The following is a 22,659-nucleotide window of genomic DNA, read 5'->3' as shown; positions in this document are numbered from 1 at the left end:
CCTCAGCAATCCCATAACGTTTCCTCTATGAAAATATTAGGCAGAAACAGTCACACCTCACTTCTTGCAGTTAAACAGGCATTGCCTAGGTCCAGACAATGTGCTGTAAGGAGAAAGAATGTGTGTCATTTATGAGCAAAGTACTTAAGACCCAGTAGATGACCTTCTAACTGTATCTTACACTGACTTGGAAACCACATCGGCCAAGTGTTGCAAATGGCATAACCACAAGATAAAAGTAGCATGGATCCCTGAGTTACCACATAGAGCAGAGCTATCCTGGACTGTCCCTCAAACTTGGATAGACTCTATAGGAGTATAAAATAATATTGTTGTTGTTTTTACTGTGAATTATTTGTTACTGAACCAAAGCATTATTTATCTAAACCATTGAAAGTGATTTTACTAATACCTATGTATTTACTCTGGACTGGGTCAAATGAAGGTTTCTGTTGGTTCCTCAATATATCTTCACTCTTAGTTGGAAAAGATCATGGCTAATTTCAGAGCAGAAAATAAAAACAAAAGGTAAGAAGGGAAAACATTTCAAGAAATACCATTTTTAGTAGACAATGCTTATTAATTCATATAGACAAATGCAAAGAACATGGATTTTAAATGAAAACTTATAAGTCGAGAAAACCATGACTCTAATGGCTTAGAAACAGTGTTGGATGATATAAGTCCTAAGGGCTTGGAGAAGTATTTACTACATTGCTTACTAAATGGCTTTCTTATTTTAAAGACATGAGGAAGAAGCATGGCAACATTAGAAGAAAGGGAAAAAGCAATAATGATAGAAATTTCGAGGTACAAAAGTGGCTTGAACATTTGTCACACATAAAATGTAAAAGGAAGAGCATTTAAACCAGATTTTTCCATGAAATATACACAGCACAGGCTTTCAAAGAACAAATAAAGGCATGCAAGCTGAAGAGGGTAGACTAAGGTAGAGTGCATTTTAACCATCAATCTTGGGAGTGACAGAGATCTGAACAACTGTAGTTAAGTGTGGATCATAAATAACGTGTTACCATCTCTGGAGCAAAAGATAAATGGCTTGCTCACCAGTAAGAAATTTAGGAGAATTTGTGGATGAAAACTTTCCAACCTAAGGGACAAGGACAAATAAGCCCATATATAAATAGCTGGCAGCCCCATTCCGTCTCCTATTCCATTCCTCCTATTTTACCATTATCTTGTGGGTGTATCTGTATGTGTGTATGCAAATGTGCACTCACGTATGCACTCACACACACAAACTCCTGCTGCCAACTGATATAAAGCGTTGATCATTTATGATTAGTAGGTGTTTTATGGTAAAGAAAAATAGCGTAGAGACAAGTAAGAGTTTTAAGTCTCCTCCTATAACCCAGTTCCATGAAAATGAGGCTTTAACAGAAGGAATTTGATAACACATACAAACATTTATTGGTAAATAAGCGTGCAGCTTATTCTGTAATCTCTTTTTGGTGGTTTGACCCTACCTGTATGAAATATTTAATTGGGGCAAATGCAAAAAATGTGTTACCATCAGGATTCAGTGTGGTGACAAGTATGCTCAGAATCAGTGGGTTATCACCAGACCATTGCAGATTCTGGCTTCAGGCCCCTTCCAAAAGATATAGGTAACCTGGTCTCTGGATTCTTACACCCCACTCCTATAAGGGCAAGAAAGTCTGAATAATAACACTTGCGCTTCTATCAGTAACAAAAATCACATTTTAAAATATACATTATGTTAATCTGATGCTGATCAGATATAAGAATATTAGCAATAAGGATAGGGGAAGTGCATGTGTTTGGAGTGTGGGCTTCTGATTAGACAATTTACAGTGCTAGCTATCATTGGAGTATGTTCTCTCCATTAGGTCAACTGACCTCCCATAGAGTGTAGATTAAATTAATACAAAATATGCATGTATATCACACTGCCTATAAAGAAATATTTTCAAGGATAATAAGAAGCACTACGTACATAAAATTTCCAATCCATGGGGATGGATAAACTACAGATTTCAGGACAAAATAAGGGAAGAGAATAATTATCACATACTGAAATATATTATATATATATATGTGTGTGTGTGTATGTGTGTGTGTGTGTGTGTGTGTGTGTGTGTGAACATTTAAACCACCAACTACAGAGCAAGACTTAAATTCTTTGGTAAATGATAACCCTATTGAAGTTAGGTAAGACTCTGCAAATAAGACTTTTTTGTTTTGTTTTGTTTGACAATGGAAGATAGGTAGGGAGAATAAAGATAAATCTCCTTAATTGGAGACTTTTTGCCTTTTATGAAAACTTTTTTTGGTGTAGTGGTTAACTACGTGACCTCTAGAGTCAGGCTGTCTGGTTCGAACCTTGCTCTGCCACTAACTAATTGTGTCATTAGGCATATTATGTAACTATAACTTATTGTCTCAGAATGGAGATGATAACTCTTACGTGTGCTGGGAAGATTAAGTAAGATTAGAGATAAATAAATAAAGATTACATAAATAGCATGCTTATATACTTAAAAAAATCCCAACAACATAGTAAGTAGTGCTTTACTTATTACTGTTTTATTGTAATTAATATTTTTATTATAACTTTAGCATCCAAATTCTGTATACTTTCTTGCAATACAGGTATAATTTGAGAAGTATCAAGATAATAATAACTATTTCATAGGATTTTGTGTTGTTTAAATGACATAATGTGCTTGAAGCCCTGAAATATAGCAGTGACCCACTAAGTAATAATAGTGATGATGATTCAGTGATGATGATGAGTAAAGTTTCACACAGACCTTTCTTCGCGTTTTTGTACTTGCTATGTCCAATCCTTGGGAATTCAGTGCAGCCCAGCCATTTAACATACCTTTTTAAATGGCAATGTCCTAGAGAAAGGCACAAAAACTCTAGACCCTGAAGATCTACAGAGATTCTGCTTTGGGAACCTGCATGCTCCCCTCTGTGTCCCCCACCCCTCCTGTACCAGAAAGAACCTTGGGTGGAGTGAAGGAATATACATCCATCACTGGGGGGGTGGGGGGTTGGGGGAAGGGGAGAGTGTAGATCCCGCTCTTCAGCATTGAGAATGGTGAAAGCCTCAAAGAGCTGAAAGTCAGAAATTTAAAAGTTTAAACTCCAAAATGGCACTGACACTTAAGCACAGCTACATCAGTTTCACTTCCATCAAATGGATTTGAAAAGCTAAACTGATAATCCTGTGAACATTTTCAGTGTGTAGCTCTCTCATTTAGTATGTTTAATCCACTCTCCTAGATCATTATACAAGTGTTTTGTTTGTGCCATGGGAAATTCTGATCTTAGCTGATGAAGTACTCAGTCACCTATAATCTTGTGAGAGCCACAAATGAAGGTAATTGCAATTTATAAAGTAACCTAGAACGAAATACACAATATGCTGAGTTTGAGCTAAGGTAATTGTATTTTTGCTTCAGACCAGCAGAAAATTAAAAAAAAAATTAACACCATTGGAGCATTATTTCCAATTTCGTTTTCTCAATTTTATTAACTACAGTCATTAAGAAATTGCTGAAGAAAAGATAAGAGCTCTGCAAGTTGACTTAGCAAATCTGCATAGAAAAGAGAGAATAAACAATGTACAATCAGTAAAAAGCTATGAAAGAGGCAAAGAAGGCTTCGTGTATTGGAAACAATATGGAATTGGCACTGAAGAATTCTAAAATTTAATGTCACCTTTAAAGAGTTGGGTGACCTTACGCCAGTCAGAGTGACCAAAATGAACAAATCAGGAGACTATAGATGCTGGAGAGGATGTGGGGAAACGGGAACCCTCTTGCACTGTTGGTGGGAATGCAAACTGGTGCAGCTGCTCTGGAAAACAGTGTGGATGTTCCTTCAAAAAATTAAAAACAAATCTACCCTATGACTCAGCAATGGCGCTGTTAGGAATTTACCCAAGGGATACAGGAGTGCTGATCCATGGGGGCACTTGTACCCCAATGTTTATAGCAGCACTGTCAACAATAGCCAAATTGTGGAAAGAGCCTAAATGTCCATCACCTGATGAATGGATGAAGAAATTGTGGTTTATATATACAATGGAGTACTACGTGGCAATGAGAAAGAATGAAATATGGCCCTTTGTAGCAACGTGTGTGGATGGAGAGTGTGATGTTAAGTGAAATAAGCCATACAGAGAAAGACAGATACCATATGTTTTCACTCTTATGTGGATCCTGAGAAACTTAACAGAAACCCATGGGGGAGGGAAGGAGAAAAAAAGAAAAAAAGAGGTTAGAGTGGGAGAGAGAGCCAAAGCATAAGAAACTCTTAAAAACTGAGAACAAACTGAGGGTTGATGGGGGGTGGGAGGGGGGGAGGGTAGGTGATGGGCATTGAAGAGGGCATCTTTTGGGATGAGTACTGGGTGTTGTATGGAAACTAATTTGACAATAAATTTCATATAATAAAAAAATAAAGAGTTGGGTGATCTTGAACTTCTCACTTCTCTCAGGGCCCCTTTTCCCTCATTAATTAAATTTGAGAATCCAAATGAGTTACCACTAAGAAGCCTATCATTCCAAAAATTCTGTAAATATAGACTATGCAAGGAATTATTACACTTTAGTATGAATAAATTATTACACATATTATCTGAGGCTATGGGCAATAAGTATTCTTTTCTTTAAATGTCTCAAACAGATTTGTTTCTATGAAGTCTTCATTGTACCTTCTGTCTTGCCAAGTCATCTTTTCCCTTCCATGGTGTCCTGGGATTCTCTTCTTGTATCTCACACATATCACTGGGAAGACAGCAATTAGTTTGTTTGTCTCACAGCTATTATAAGTTCTTGCAGCTCAGGAATCATGTCTAATTTACCTGTTTCTCCAGTGCTTAGGGAAGTGCCTGGCATTTAGTGTGGAATGATAGAATAAACAAAGGAATGACTAAGTGAATATGCCTCTGAATGAATGGTTTGGTATCAATGAGGCAGAAAGTAAGTAGACACTAAGTACCAAATTGTTCAATGCAATTCAGTTAAAACTTATCTCCAAGCTCCTATTTCACGAGCCTCTCACAAGATGCTACCAAAAATGGTTCTCACAGTACTTGTTTTGGCTGACAGCAGTGACATTCTGTGAAAATGACAGTAGGCTTGAGTATCTTTAGAAATAACTCTTTTGCAAACCTAATTACCATCAAACAGCCTTCACAAAACACCTACCTGAGTAGGAATGAGTGTATATATAAACCAAAACTTCATCATTCATCTTGGGGATTAGTACACTATGGTCCATTGGCCAAATGTGCCTCACCACCTGTTTTTTTACAGTCTGTAAGCTAAGAATGTTTTTTACATTTTTTAATGTTTGGGGGAAATTTTTAAATAATAATAATATTTCATGACACATGAAAATTATATGAATTTCAAACCTCAATGCCCATAAATTTTTATTGGAATACAACCTTGCTCATTCATTTATTGTCTGGCTGGTTTGATGTCACAAAAGCAGAGTTGAATATTTGTGACAGAGACTGTATGGCCTGCAAGCCTAAAATATTTACTGTTTAGTCCTTTACAAAAAATTTGCTAAGCCTTGCTCTATCTGATGGCCAAATTTCCTTTTGTACTATCAAAACCAATTTGCAGTGATGGCTTTGTGTTTAGGAGAGCTGCTTCATCTTCAAATGGAAAGTTTCAGTACCTGCAAAACGTGTAGGTTTAACTGTCGGTTCTTTGTTCCTTTTATTTTATTTTTTTTTAACAGAAATGGAGAGGATACCTTAAAGAAGACAATTACTCCAAAGTTTTTCCCACATTATTTATATGAAATTTAAACCAAGAATTATTTATTGTGAGCAATTAGTTTCTTTAAAATAATACATTTACATTTAACTTACATAAATTCATCACATTTATTTATTTATTCCACATTTTCTTTTAATCCCAAATGAGTTACCAGTATTTTTCACGCGAATTAAGCAGAGGTCTGATAGTTCTTTTTTAAGAGACATTTGCTTAAAACAATGTATAAAGTGTCACTAAGCTGTCTATGAAGTTAGTATGGTGAAGCAAACAAAAACCTCTTCTCCAATGAAATTAAATGATAAAAAGACTTCCCTAAAGCCTTTTTTTTTACATTGTATCTGTGGTTTGGGGTTCCTGGATGGCTCAGTCAGTTAAGTGTCCAACTCTTGATTTTGGCTCACATCATGATCTTACTGTTGGTGAGTTCGAGCCCCATATGGGGCTTTGCAGAGCCTGTTTGGGATTCTTTCTTTCCCCCACCTCATCTCTTTCTGCCCCCACCTCGCTTGCTCTCTCTCTTTCTCTCTCTCAAAAATAAACTTTAAAAAAATCTTATTAAAAAATTGTGTCTGAGGGTTAACCGTTAGAAAACAATAATGACTAGATTATATTAGAAAATTATCTAACCCCACCAAATAAAGTCTAGAAATTCACAAATTTTGTTTTTGTAACTTTTTCAGTTGTGTCATTTTTGTTTTTTCTCAAAATACTATTCCCAAAATTAAGAAGAAATCTCCATCAGGTTAATTTACTAAATATGTTCATTTGTTCAAAGGTAACAAATCACTTATAAGTAACTTCCATATATAATCCCATTGTGAAACTACTGTAGTCTGTATATTTAAGAAACTGTTTTTCCACATGGGCTAAATTATCTATGTAATAAGTAACCATGGTGGGAAAGCAAATCTTTCAGCTCCAAATCAATGAGAGGGTGAGTTGTTATCTTGCTGATTGATGATGATTAGGCTCTTGGAGCAGATCTGGCCTACATGCTGGTGAATGCCAAATGGCTGAAAGCCACCTTTTCTACACTCCTTTGCTGGCAGTTATCTTTCAATGAGTTGGAAGAAGCCACATTTCCAGCAGCATGATTTTGGTTCAGTGGCTCAAATTGGCCTTTTTTTCTGCTTAGATCATTGTCCCTACCAGGCACTACCTGTTGGTGGTCATATCATACAATGTTGTATATCAATTTTACTTCAATAAAGAAAATAGAGGCACATTGTGACTTCCTCTTTTTTGCTTTTTTATCTGGGTGACAGGAAATGCTATAAAAAGCTATTAAAAATAGAATGGCAGCTATACCCTAGATATTTATAAAACATATGCAATAAAACCCCAGCTGTGATCTTCAATAATCTTGTATACAACCAGGAAAATATTTAAATTTAAAAGGAGGTTCTATATGCTTGCCTTTGAGACACTGACAAGTACATTGTCTCAACAGATGGTGATTTTTTTTTTATCATTTATGATAAGTATTAAATCAAGCCAACCCCAAAGGGTTGTGGTTTTGTTGCTGTTTGTTTGTTTGTTTGTCTTTCAAATGCCATGCAAGTATAGCCTTGTCATGTCAGGGAATGTCAGTATTTAGTTCCTATCAATTGTTCAGGATAGCAGATTTAGAAAAAATATTAAAATTATTTGTAGTCCTAGAATTATGGAATAATTGAAACAGGAGTTTCTATATGTACAGTCAAGGAATAATTTTCTCCCACATTAAGGATTTAAGGTAAAAATAATCTCACTGTACATGTGAGCTAATAGTGGGGTTATTTAGAAATAACTGAGTAGAGTAACATGCATAAGTGACAGATACATATCCTGTCTTTACCTTCTCAAGTTGTTTGTGGATAATAGCATGGTTTTAATGCTTCAGATATTTTTAAATCAGGTGTCACAAAAGATAATAATTCTCCTATTAGTTTCCCTAATTTGTAAATGTCAGTCATGACAATCTTGTGCAGACACTTTGGTTTTATCTTCACATCCTGGTCTGCTGCCTCTTTAATTCGCCAAGAATATCTTCAGAATCCTCTTCCATTCCTATTCTTGATTTCATGGGAAGGGAGCATACTAATCATATCTGCACAGGTGTATTTTTATAGAGCTGCCAGCAAAATCCTTCTGCTCACTCAAGAACATCTTCTGTCTGTAATTAATGTTCTCTCCATCTTCTTGAAATTAAGAAATAAGTATCTACCTAGCATCCTAAATTTCACCCAGCAGTAGAATTCACAAGCATCCATTTAAGCTCAGGTCTTTCTGAAAGATACTTCATCACAACTATAATACTAGTTGTTTATTTGCTGAACATCATTATTGTTTATTTGTTGAAGCTCTTATTGTTTGAGAGAGAGAGAGAGAGAAAGAGAGAGCACAAGTGGGAGAGGGGCACATCAGGAAGGAGACAAAGGATCTGAAGCGAGTTCTGTGCTGACAACAGAGAGCCCAATATGGGGCTTGAACTCATGAACTATAAGATCATGACATGTGCCAAAGTGAGATGCTTAATCGACTGAGACACCCAGGTGGCCCATCTTTATTCTTTTTAAATAACCAACTATAATAAAAATTAACAAAATAAACCTGTATTCACATTAAGGTATCTATATGTATGTGAAATCAAATTAATGTATTGTAAATCCTTAAGCAATGAAGTTAATCTGGGTGATATGGTACAAATGAAAATTAGGAAAATCAAAGTTGGTAATATAAAATGAGATAGGAAGCTTCTTAAGCTTAGGAATTATACATTATGTCACTATGAGTTCACTACCGATTCTTATATCTAGGACTGTCAAAACATAATATGAAAGAGGGAATGGACCTGCCTAGAAACATTTCTGGATGCAGGACAGAAACATTCTCTTCAAAATGTGGCTACAATTTTCCCTGGACTTTTTACCATACCTGTAAAGATGCCAATTGTATACATTTTTGCTGTCAAATTTTTCCTTTATTTTGCTGGTTTCATTTGTTTGGTACAAACAAATAAATGTGGCAATCATCTTCCTGAGCAATGTTCTGTCTACCTGCTCATTCCAATAGGATACTAAATTTTCTAGGTCATGTCATTCCATCCCAACATAGAAGAGGAATTCTGAGGGTGCTATTCCCTCCAAAAAATTAGAATGGCTGAAGTAAGCCCAGCTATTTACACAACTCTGTGTCACCAGGAATACATTTTCAAGGCTCTTTTCAGAAATCAGTACATCCTAGGACGTCACGCTCTTTCCCATAAATTCGGGTGCCAAACTGGAAGAGCTACAGGGTTGCAGGCATATTTGGGAGCAGATGGTAATATCTACTGCTGTGTCCAAATAGGCTGGTGGGCATATTTATCTGATATGTTTTTGAGCTATGATAAGAAGCCAATCATCTCTCTTTATTCACCACCCAGGAACACACTTTCAAGCAAAGATAACCCTTTCTGTAGAGCCTGTTTGCCAGTTAAAAATAAATAATACACCTACCGAATTTTTATGTTTCTTCAATTACAGCCATCACAAAAAGAGGATACTTTTAATGGCTTGTTTTATGTTTTCTTTTTAAAGTATTTCTTTAAAGTACTTGTGTATAAATAAGATCATTGCTTATTAACATTATGCACTAATTGGAACATATTTTCCCTTGAGTTGCTTAAAATAAAGAGTTTTTCAAATTTGCAGTGCATCCTAACCCTTCAGTATAGCTCTCTCCAACTCTAATTAATTCTCATTGCAAAAGAAATGAGTTTGATCTCAGCTGTAGAAGCCACAGTGACTTATCCTTTCAATGAGGTGATAATTGGTGTCTGGTTAATTCTATTCATAGAAACCATGGGCCATAAAAAAATAATCCTCTCTTCCATTACACAGCATGAAGCTTCCAGTAGCACCTATGCTGTTTCCTGGTATGAAATATTTTTATTCTTAAACCATAATTCACAATTGTGAAAATGCATCTTTTAGGCAAATACCTATTGTCTGCTTGATAAGTTACTCAAGACATTGTCATCTTGCTTTGCAAGTGGTCACATGGGCTTTGACACAGAATAAGATTATGTTATTTACCTGCAAAAACCCAAAGCCCAACAGGGCAGAGGTTAAGGTATCTCCTTGAAAAAACAAAAATAAACACTATCCATAGACATTTATTCAATATAAAGATGATTGGTGATATGCAAGATATTTTTACATGGGTATGTAGTATTTTGATACATATGGAAGACTGTATATATTCTTGCTGTATACATTTGTAAATTATGAAGCAAATCAGAAAATTAATAATTCTGAACCAGCACCTAAGTGAAGAGCTGAAATATCACCAACATGGTTCCATTTATTTGGATGTTGCTCCTTACCTCTTCTGTCATCTGTCCCAAACAAATATGCATGCATCCAGAATTTTTTTTCATTAAAAAAATTATCATAATTCATTCATTATCACACTTAATATTATCTCTTACTTGCTTTTTCCACTCAATATTGTGGTTCTAAGAATTACCCACATCTTTTTCTGAAACCACACTTTGTTCTTTTTCCACTATTACATAAATCCTCAGTAATGACCATACCATAATGTTTGTATCCATTATTTAGTCTATAGATATCTCAGTTATTCCAGCTTTTTTAATAACATGGAGAATACCACCATAAACATGTTTGTATGTCTCCCCTGGTGAACATGTTCAAATGTCTCATGAGGAGAAGAATTTGAGGTTTGTAAGATGTTCAAATGATAAATTTTATAATATATGTGCAAATTTATTTCCAAAAATGGTGTACCAATTTATATGTTCCCTCATAACATGTAATATCCACATACTTGCAAAGAGGTTATATAAATCATTGGACTATCATAAACATAGCTATTATGATAGTTGTTTTGTCATTGGTAACTTTGCTGATTATATTGCAAGTATACAGAATTATAAAAATGTAAATAATAATAAAATAAATATTGATGATATTGATAATAATAAATATATTCATGGGACAAAAGACCAGAAATCAGGAACAGGAAGCAAGAGAGTACATCAGCATTTGGAGGAAAAGAAAGAAATCCAATCTTCAGACAAAAAGTTACCCTCATGAGTGTGACTTGGGGGATAAATGGATAATGAATATTCATTAATTTTTAATAATTGCATAACATCTATATAACTACATTTACTTTGATTTATGTCAATATGTTGATATTTCTTAACAATTTAACCAATCTGATAAATTAAAGCCCATGACCACTGGAGAGTCACTTCTCAATTACAGTGCTCTTTATAGTTATAATATTAAGACTTTAGTAGGCAACCTCTCAGAACATATATATATATATATATATATATATATATATATAGAGAGAGAGAGAGAGAGAGAGAATATATTATGAATGTTTGTATAAATATGATATATTGGGGCACCTTGGTGGCTTAGTCGGTTAAGTCTCTGACTTCAGCTCAGGTCATGATCTCACGTTTTGTGGGTTCAAGCCCCATGTCAGGCTCTGTGCTGACAGCTCAGAGCCTGGAGCCTATATCGGATTCTGTGTCTCCCTCTCTCTCTCTGTTCCTCCCCTGCTAGCACTCTGTCTCTCTCTCTCTCTCAAAAATAAATATTTAAAAAAATAAATAAATATGATATTATACCAGAAGTTTGCATCATTTGAGTTTGCTTCTTTTCCCCAATAGATGCCCAGAAAATCTTTCCACATAAGTATATGTAGCTTTACCTCATTTCATATAACTGATGGATGTTCTATAATTTAGTCACTACAGTTACATGGTTAACTTATAGAACATTATATAGTCACTCCATATAACTGATGGATGTCCTACAATTTAGCTACAGAAGTTATCCTGTGTATGTATTTAGGTTTAAACAATATTGCAATAAATATCCTAATATGCCTTTATGCCTTTGAGAGAATATGGCTCTAAATTAGATACCTAGAAATAAAATGTCCTGATCCAATTGTATATATATTTTGAATGTTAATAGTTACAGCCAAATGACTCTTTTAAAGGCTAGAACTGTGAAGGGTCTGACATTTTACTCTACATTCAGGCTATTAATTGAACCTGCCACTGTATTTCACAGTATTTCATAGATACTGGCAGAAGATACAACACTCTTGGGTCAGAGACAAAAGACCTTATTACTCACAGCAGTAGCAATAGCCATTTTCTTATGCAGATTTCTCAGGTCCAAATTCCCAAAGGGACATGTGAGTCAGATCAGATGATACCTGCACATGTAGTGGGTTATGTGACAGAAACTTTGAACTTAGGGAACCTGACCCTTTCATGGTGGTCAGTAAGCATGCCTGTCTTGCAATGCAGAGGAAGAGATTGCTTTTATTGCATTGAATAATACAGAAACATTACTCCTTTACTCCTTACGGAGATACCATGTCTGTCTTCCAAGGCTTTTTACTATATAAATGCCCTTGAAAAGATAGTCTGTAACACAGTCAGGGCTGCTGCCCATAAGATACACAGAAATAGGAGACCCACAGAGAATTATTTCTCAACATTTTCCTTCAGAGAGGATTTGCACTTGCTTCCATTAGGAACCATGGTGTGTTACTAACCTGTCGGTACTTTCAATCCTTTCTAGGTTAATTCAGGGATATCAGGTTCACACCCCCTTAATTCTTGTTGCAAGATTCAATCTGAATCTCTTAATTACAGAGCTGATACTGCATTTGCTTTCAGAACAAATCATTTTTTCCCTAAGTACTTAGCCCCCATGGCAAGAATCAAGAAAATATAACACCTGTTTTATGCAAATCTCAGAAAGCATATCTTTTATGTGTAGGGATCAGCTACTGCTCATATCCAGCTAATTGTTGCCCTGTGTATAGGCTAACCAAGTGTTGCCTTGTATTCTGATGTTTCAAGGGAAGAAAGAAATCTTTATTTGGATATATTTTCAAATATTGGTGAATTAATTAAAATTGATTAATAATATTTTCAGCAATGTGTGATGCAACAGATAAACTGTAGAGGTAACCAAAGAGCAGTAACTTTGATATCTAGGAACTAATTGGTACCATGCCTTTATACACCCAGTTACAGCCCACTCAGTTTTCATAGCATTTTATACCTCCCTTGCTATAGCACATCACATTGATTCATGATTTTTTTTTCCAATTTAGATAAAATTTATTTATTGTTCTAGAGGAAATTAAATGGAAACATTTGGGATTAATTTTGTACTAAACAGAAATCATTTCTATCTCCATCTGACAAGTATAATCTATATGTTATATAGTTTTCTACAAGTTAACATCTAATGTTACAGAATTGCAGAAAGAGTCATGGCACACAAGAACTTCTAATCAGTATAGAAACTAGTGTTTGGGGATAATTGTCAAGCTTTTATTTTAACCATTAGGTCACATTCCACAGTTTGGAAAGGTCCTTGGTTTTCTCTTGAGAGTTCAAAGACTTTCCTCAGCAGGAGGTCACAGGGAGGAAGATATCAGAATCTTCTGATTGCACTAGAAGTGTTCTTCACCACAAGGAAACCCAGAACTCGTTGGGCCTTGCCTATAACTAACTATAACGATAACTATAACTATAACTATAACTAACTATAACTATAACTATAACTACAACTACAACTATAACAACTATAACTATAACTATAACAACTATAACTATAACTATAACAACTATAACTATAACTAACTATATACAATATTATTATACTATAAAGTGTATGAGTTTTATAGATAAGTTTGGGGAGAATTGATCTCTTAATAATAGAAATACATTGAGTTTTATATGTTTACCTCATATTTTAAAACCATGAACTTATTCAAATAGCATTTTTAAATAGATTTCTTCAGTTGCATCATCAGTGGATAAAAACCATTTTATTTCTTCATTTCGTTTTAAACATTTTTAAAAATTTTTATTACACAAAATAAGACGTCCAGTATGTTAAATAGAAGTGGTAAGAACAGACATCCTTGCCTTGTTTCTGATTAGAAGAAGAAGGCCTCAGTCTTCGAATGTTAAGTATGAAGTTAGCTGTAGGCTTTTTGTAAATTTCATCTATTTACAAAGATATTACTTTCTATACTTAGTTTACTGCAAGTGATTTTTTACTATGAATGAATGTTGATATCAATTTCTGGCTGATTTTCAATTCTTGAACCACCCCACATTCTTCACAAAATCCCGTTTTGGACATGGTGTGTTATCACATCAGTATATTGCTGGATTTGATTTGCTATTATTTTGTTGAAAATTTTTGCATGGGGATTGGCTTATAATTTTCTTTTCCTATTATATCTTTGTCTGATTTTGGTATTAGCATAATTCTAGCCTCATAAAATGAGTTGGCAACTGTTCCCTTCTCTTCCATATTTTGAAGGAATTTGTGTGGAACTGGTTTTTCATTAAGTGTTTGAGTTTACTAAGGAAGCCATCTAGGCATGGAGTTTTCTTTGGTTGAAGGCTTTAATTTCTAATTTAATTTCTTTAATTGGAATAGGACTATTTAGGCCATTTGTTTCCTCCTTAGTGAACCTTGATATTTTGTGTCTTAAAAAGAGCTAGTCCATTTTATCTAAGTTGTTGAATTTATGGTCATTAATAGAATTTAATATTCCCCCTTATTATCTTTTTAATGTATATAGGATCTGAGGTCATGTCTCTGTTTTCATTCTTGGTTTTGTGCCTTCTTCCTGCCCCACCCCCACCCGTTTGATCAGTCTGGCTAGAGTTTTATCAGATTTATTAATCTCTTCTACACCGATTTCTATATTTTCCATATTATTTATTTCTGCTCTTGTCTCTATGATTTCCTCCCTTTTTCTTGCTCTTCTCTTTCTAGATTTTTAAGATGTAAGCTAAGTTTAGGTAATTGATTCAAGACTTTCTTCTTTTTTAAATAATTATTTCATGTTATATATGAATTGCCCTCTCCATATTTCCTTAACTACATCCCATAAATTTTGATATGCTGTGTTTTCAATTTTATTCATTTCAAAACGTCTCTAATTTCTTTTGTGGCTTCTTGTTTTATCCATGGGCTATTTGTAAATGTATTATTTAATTATAAATACTGGTGATTTTTTTTTGGATTTTTTACTTTATTGATTTCTACTGTAATAAGTATGGAAAGAAAGCATTTATTATATAATTCTATTATTTTAAATTTTAGGACTAGTTTTTTGGCCCAAGATATAGTCTATTTTGGTGATTATTCTTTAAGCACTTTAAAAGAATAGGTATTTTGCTATTATTTGATGAAGTATTTTATTAATACCAATTAAGTCAAGTTAGTTAATAGTGTTACTCAGACCTTCTATATCCTTATTGATTTTCTACTTGATTTTTGTATCAATTGTTAAGCAAAGAACATCAACCCCTCCAATTAAGATTGTAGATTTATTTAATTCTCCTTTCAGTTCTATTAGTTTTTGCTGCATGTATTTTGGAGCTCTGTTATTAGGTGCTTACACATCTAAGCTTCCTGATGTCTTCCTGATGGTTTGGCCCACTTATCACTATAGAATGTCTCTCTTCATCCTTGTTCTGAATCCTACTTTGTCTGATACTAAAATAACCACTTCAATTTTCTTTTGATTGGTACTTGTAGGTTATATCTTTCCGTGCACTTTTACTCTTAACCTACTTATGCTGGTTTATTTAAAGTAGGTTTGGGTGCCTGGGTGGCTCAGTCAGTTAAGTGTCCAACTCTTGATTTAGGCTCAGGTCATGATCTGACAGTTTGTGAGATTGAGCCTTGCATTGGGTTCTGTATTGATGGTGTAGAGCCTGCTTGGGACTCATTTTCTCTCTGCCCCTCCCCCACTCTATCTCTCTCTCTCAAAATAAATAAATAAACTTTAAAAAATAGTAGGTGCATTTTTGGGGCGCATGGGTGGTTCAGTCAGTTAAGGGTCTGATTCTTGATCTTAGCTCAGGTCATGATCCCAGGGTCATGGAATCAAGAGGTGCATCAGGTCCCATGCTGACATCATAGAGCCTGCTTGGTATTCTCTCTCTCCCCCTCTCTCTACCCCTACCCCCCACACACATGCTTTCTCTCTCAAAATAAATAGATAAACATTTTAAAAAATAAATAAAGTATGTTTCTTTTAATAGAATTTTAATCCAATCCGAAAGTTTTTGTATTTTAATTGGTGTATTTAGATTATTTATATTTGATGAAATAATTGATATGTTTGGAGATCATAACAATTTTTAATTTGTGTTTCTAAATTATTAAGTGCTAACCATCTTTATATTTAAAGCACATTTCACATAATGTGAATTCAAGAGATGTTTATTAAGTTTATATTTTTTTCAGATCCATTGTCTTTTTCACTGTACTATGGATTTGTTCTAAATATAGTAACTCTAATATTTCCAAATCATAACTTTTTTCATATAAGTTATAAGTGAAGAAAATATCTATTATACTTAATTTCAAAATCACATTATCTTATGAATACACTTCACATACCCATGCAGGATAACAGTAATATAGTAGTTGCTGAATGTCAATCAGCAAATATTAGATTACTTACCGTTTCATCTGATAATTACATGTTGTACTTTTGTTAATTATGAGGCCATTGAAATAGAGGAAGAAAAAAAGGAATAAATTTATACATGCCTTGCTGCAGAAATCAGTAGTAGCATATGGTCATGAATAAAGTATCACTATTTCAATATCTGTGTCTGCTTTAGTTCCCAGTAGTATTATCTGTAGAGAAGACCTTTGCTCTACAACAGAGTATACTCTTAGCATTTGAAAAAGGTGCATTATTTCTGTGAAGTAGGAGAACATGATACTGGTTTAACATTAGCATGTTTATAACAATAGTGAGCCTAGTGTTTTGTTTTCATTCAAAACACTATTAACCTTCTCCCTGGAAAATAAAAGTTTAATTTAGGAATGAATGTTCTAAAAAGGCATCACTTTCTAACTGGAGGAGAATCCCAAAGTTGATCTGAGAGGAAAGAAGGTTGCAGAGATACTCAGTAACCAGTGTATAATCCTGTCAGATAGAAGGTGACATTAGAGAGACAATGGGGGTAAAAAGAATATTTTACTTTAGGGTCCTTGGTGTGTCTTATTCCCACACTCCACATAAAAACCAACTGATTCTTAAACATGATGGTAATGTATAGAATAATCCCGAAAGTAAGCAATACCTGATTTGCCCCAAACTTCAGGAAGCCCAGTGTCCCAGTGTATCATAGACTACAACATTGTCTTCTTCCACTAGGTTTTGTTTAGTTTTCTTGTGACTGAGAACTTTTTCAAATTTAGTATTTATAACAGTTTGCTTTATATTTGAGCCATTCTCCATGACCATTTATTTATTCATTACACAATTGAGTTGAATTAGGCACTGTCCTAGGTGCTGAATAAGACTATTCCTAAAAAAAACAGTTTTAAGAGTTGGTTCTGGAGATAAGAACCAGTTATAATTGTAGTAGGACAAATGCCCATAGTTTGAAAAAATGCTTTCAAGCCTATTGAAATCTTAAAAATAATTTTCAAGCCTAAAAATGTATTTTTAATGAATAAAACTTTAATCAGCATCAGAATCATATTATGATTAGAGATCTACCAGAAATGCAGAACTCCAGAAAAAAATGGGCCAATAGTAATAAGAAAAAAATCTTTAACTTCTAAGTATTGTCAATAGAATAAGATATTATCAAAAACTCACTAAGAGTTATTTCAAATGTGCAGTAACTCAACTGGAAAGATGCAACTTGAAATTAGTGATATTTTGACCAAGGGTGTATAGCCTTTGTTCAAGAGCCATCATTAGTATTACCCCACTTAGGAAGATGGAAATATCATTCAAATTTGTATAAAAGTGCCAGGCTGACAAATATTGTTTTATCTGAAGTTGCTGTCTGTCAACCAAAAATCAGGCTTAAAACATCATAATTACAGCTACTTCAGACTCAAGTAACATTGGCATCTTCACTAATCAACCTGGGGACATACTAGCATGATTATGAATGTGTGATATTTAAAAAGCCATTACCCATGTTGTCCAGTCCCAGAATGATTTTGTGATTAAAGACACACAGCTTATAATCAAAAACCAATTCAAAATAAACTTTTTTCTTTGTAATTTTCAGACACAATAAAAATAAAGAAAAAGTATGTCACAACATCACTGTTTCCCTTTGCTGTGCTACTCTATTTGATTGTATTCTATTCTACTTGATTCCATATTATAGATATTCCCTCATTTGTGACTTTGGAAACTTTCACAAAACTATTTTCTCCAGCGCTGGCAACATGTCCATCTTATGCTCCTGCCTCTACCCTTTTCTACTTATTCCATATTATAAAATCTCAAAGTCGTCAGTCAAGCAAGGTGAGGGAGGCAAACTTAAGTAGGCAAAGTAGGATTCCATTTAGAAGAGGAGGGAAAAATTTAGCAATCTTAATAGAATGGTAACTTTGGTTTTGCTACATGAGATTTCTAGCCCTTTGCATGCTAAAAGTTAGTGAAACCTTAATCTGAAAGTAACTTCATGAGGCATTTATTCCAATTTACAAATAAGAAACTGGTCATATAGTTTAAGTGGTCTGTCCCTGATGACATAGTAATATTCAAGATGTATGCAGGAAGCATTGTCCCAGCTGCATACTTATTACCTGAACACTGTGCCACCTGTCATTGTCTTTAGCAGAAGTCAAGAAACTATGACTTTGGGGGCACCTGGGTGGCTCAGTCAGTTGAGCGTTCGACTTCAGCTTAGGTCATGATCTCACAATTTGTGGGTTCAAGCCCCACATCGGGCACTATGCTGACAGCTTAGAGCCTGGAGCCTGCTTCCAATTTTGTGTCTCGCTCTCTCTCTGTCCCTCCCCCACTCATGCTCTGTCTCTCTCTCAAAAATAAACATCAAAAAATATTTTAAAAACAGAGACCTCATCACCACCACCCCCCAACCCAGAAAGAAAGAATCTATGACTTTGGGTCAAGTTTGGCCCACTCCCTGTTTTTGTCCATAAAGTTTTATTGGAACCCAGTCACCCTCATTTGTTTACCTATTATTTGTGACTGTTTTTAAAGTTTAACAGCAGAGTTGAGTAATTGTGTTGGAGACTCTAAGACTCAAAAGTCTAAAATAATTATTATTCTATAATTTTCAGAAGACTCCCTTTTAAAAGTAGGATATCTATTAACTTGTTTCAGGTCGCTCGAGACAGGGATAACCCTCCTTCCCCATCACAAATACATGAATACAGCCACATTATAGGATTCTGCTGACTCCTCTGGTAAATCACAAGTGATCTGGGAAAGGCCTGCCCTTTACTAAGGGGTATAAACTGGAGCGATATTGAATAAAGACTCTTGGAGGTCCTGTTGAAATAGCTCACATTTATTGAGTCCTCTTCATTTCCCTGGTACTGTTCTGAGTATTGCACAATATTAAATCATGTAATATTCACACAAAACATATCATTATCTTCTATTAACTCATTATACTTGAGGAAATTGAGACTAGAAAGGTTAAATAATGTGCTTAAAGCAACCCAACTATGACGTGGCAGTCAAGTTTTAAATACAGATACAATCTCTAGAGCTCACAGTCTTAAATTTTAACTGGGTTTGCATCTCCCAAATAGTAAGAAAATCTGCTTTTTTGCAACTGTAGTAAGACAATCAAAGCCGTATGTGGATAGCCAATGTTGATTTTGGATAATCTGTGATATTGTTTGTAAAGTAGAAATGCCCTTCAAAGTATTTGTTTAACATACATTTCTTAACCACCTACTGCATGTCCAGACACCATTTTATTAGGTGAAGATAGTTCTTTCCTTAACAGCACTTACGATTAGCAAGAATTTCCTTTCTAGAAGGTTCAGGAAAAGAGTCAGAGGCTCTTGTGTGCATGAGGTTATGCTTTTTCTGACATAAAATGATTGTAGTAAATAAAGAGCCGTCATACTGGTTAAATGCAAGCGATGTGGGCTTTAGAGCCAGAAAGCAGTAAGTTCCACTTTCAAGCTTGACTTTGGAGAAGTTACTACAAACTCCCTGAGTCTCAATACTCTCATTTTTATAGTTTAGAATATTTACTTCCAAAAGGATTAACTGAGATCATATATGTGATAAACTCTAGAGTGATGCCAGTAACTTGGCTGGCATTCACTTTTTTTTTTAATTTCTCACATCTTTCTTGAAAACATAATTTCTCATATTTCAGTCCTGACTCTAAATTCTTCTTCTTTGAAATACCATGCACATTTCTTCATGACAAGACATTTCCCTTGAACATACAGGGTCAGAGTGGCTGCATTCAGGGACATATCACAACTATCGTCATTCTTGGGTATATCTAAAGATCATTAAAAAATGATCAGCCATGGACTATATGTACATCTATATGCTTATTTGTGATTTATTTTCTATTTTCTGTTTCTGTTTCTGACAATATATTACAAATTCCTCAGGGTCAAGCACCTAAAACTCTACTTTGGTAACTTATTAGGGCATTTTGTACATAGTTTCCACATTTGTGGTAATGAAATATTTCAGACTATTTCAATAAAAAGGAGCAGAGACTCTTAAATAATGGGTATTAGAAGACTACAGTGGAGAAGTAACAGAGAAAAATCCAAGAACCAGATACATGGCCAATTCAGAGATCATGGAAGTCAGGGTTTTTGCTTTTCCAGGAATTTGCAGCTCTTGTCATTCTCTATGTGTATCACTTCAGCCCCAATGATTGCATTTTATTATTTCTTTTCTCTTCTCTGTGTCTTGGTGTTTGTTTATTCAGAGCTTTTGCTGCCCCATAGTTCCTACATGCTATCTTTCCTCTTTATCTCTTTTTGCTTCGCTTGTTACAGTAAACTTTTTGTTGTTTGTTTCACTAATTCAAAATCCTCAGAGAAAGTTTGTGACTAACTTAACCAATCATCTTTGCCCATAGTTGGACAAAGCCTTTTCTCAAAGCCACAGCAGAGCCATTGTTTAGCTCACAAATTGTCAGTCATAGAATAGTTGCCCATCCTTAGTCATTTCAGCTGTGGCCAAGGGGATGGGGTCCTATTGATATACAGAATTTAGCTACTTATATTTCCTAAGAACAGTCTAAGTCCACATTCCATAGCTGTGGTAGAGGGTGAGGACAGAAGAACTCTGCCTTAAATATAGCATATCCTTGGAATGGCAATTAAGGACATAGTATGTATTCTGATGCTTATAATGATTTATGAAGGTCATAATAGTCTCATGAGAGAGACAAAGGCAAATCATATGCAGAGTGGCATGTGAAACAGAAATCAGTCTTTAGGCTCCTAGAATTTCTTGCAAGAAACAACTTTTTTTCTTTGTTTCCTTAGTAATTCACCCAATATGTGACATAAAAGATTCTTGATATACATTTGTTGAATGGGAATGAATAGCATGGATTCTTGATTAAACTGAACATTTCTATGTTAAAACCACCATCCCATGATGTTTTAATTTTCTGTTGTTCTCAGTGGATGGTGTGAGCCAGCAAGAAGTTCAATATTCTATGCCCATAGATTTAGAATATTTTTGTATTTAAGACTTCTTAAGTGGGCAGTGTGGGGAGGACACACTTCAGTTTACTTGGTGCCACTCTGGAAGTGATACTGATTTAAAAAGAAAATTTAAGTCCTAGTTATGTCAATCAGTTAATCTTTAACAGCATCACCTTGACAATATATTCTATTTCTTATATAACAGCACACTGCTATGTGTAGGCTGCATTCATATTTGCTTTTGCAAAACTAGCCCAAATTGTTTCCACTGATCTAGAAAAACAAACCCACAAGCATCTGCTAAGTAAGCAGCTTGTAGTTGGAATCAAGTAACTGGCAATCCTTGTTGGGGGCAATTTTGGTCTGAGCAGAAGACCTTATATTCAAAATGTTTAAACCAGTATAGAACTTGGGAACGTCTGGTAGCCCACAATATATGAAATATTTAAAACTTGGACACACTATGTTATGGCAATGCAGGAAAGAGATGCATTTGACCTTAAATCCCTGTATATAGAAATGAGACAGCAAACAATTAAGAAGAAAAATCTGAAGGCCAAATGTCAAAACTGAGAGTGTTAACCCTGAATTGTGACATTTTAAAAATGTCCTTGGCCACATTGAAGTGCAATTGCTAATGTGGCCATTTATTTGTCTATTTATGAGGAGCAAAAAGCCCTGAGATTTCTAAAATGTTTAGAAATGGATCTTATTCTCCCTGAAAATAACAACATGCTTTTATTTCCAACCTAAGGGTCAAAGCTAGGAAGAAGTGTCCTTTAGTACCCATCAAAGCTTACACATGCATAGTGCATGTCTTTAAGCCAAGAATTCAAACACTATTTTTTTTACCTTGACTAATACTAAAATATTCTCTGAGACATAGGAAATAATTATTATAAATATTTGTTCTTGGTGGTAAGAATATTTATTCCTACAATCCTAATTATATGGCTGTAACATAATTTAAAAGATAATATGTTCATGTTTTTGTCTTCTCAGTTTCGATCATTTGTACAATGCCATTATAATAGGAGAAAGCCCCTCTAACTAAGTGTTGATCAAAAACTCACAAATACTTCTCAGACCTGTAAATAGCCACAAAAATTTTGTTTTCTATTTAAATATAGAATTACTGACTCATATACTTTAATCAATACCTTCTTTTAATGTTTGATTATGCATTAGAAAGGAGAGGAACTTTAAAAAACAACCTCTTCAGAGAAAAAAAAATCATCTTTCCCTGTATAGCTCAAAATGGTTGGTTAAATGTGTCTTCTATCCTTTATTCTTTAAAAAAATGTAAGATAGTGTCTAAAAAATACATCAACTTTAGGGAAAGTACAATGTTGTTATTTTGATATAGAGAT

General features: G+C 34.5%; 1 protein-coding gene across 26 annotated transcripts in view; it reads left to right on the top strand.

Annotated features, from left to right (window-relative positions):
- PTPRD (protein tyrosine phosphatase receptor type D) overlaps positions 1–22,659 on the top strand; it is a 1,372,973-nt gene that overhangs the window by 612,123 nt on the left and 738,191 nt on the right. Inside the window, exon 6 of one of the 26 annotated variants that reach the window (XM_078436808.2) lies at positions 9,653–9,687. The exons of the other annotated variants lie outside the window; for them this stretch is intronic. The gene's annotated coding sequence lies outside the window, so the exon portion shown is untranslated. The remainder of the gene's footprint in view (positions 1–9,652; positions 9,688–22,659) is intronic. 26 annotated transcript variants of the gene reach the window in all.

Source organism: Panthera onca, chromosome D4 (genome assembly GCF_046562875.1).
Source record: "Panthera onca isolate mPanOnc1 chromosome D4, mPanOnc1 haplotype 2, whole genome shotgun sequence".
Classification (NCBI taxonomy): Eukaryota; Metazoa; Chordata; class Mammalia; order Carnivora; family Felidae; genus Panthera; species Panthera onca.
The sequence above is the reverse complement of the archived record's forward strand: the minus strand, read 5'-3'. Positions and strand labels throughout refer to the sequence as shown.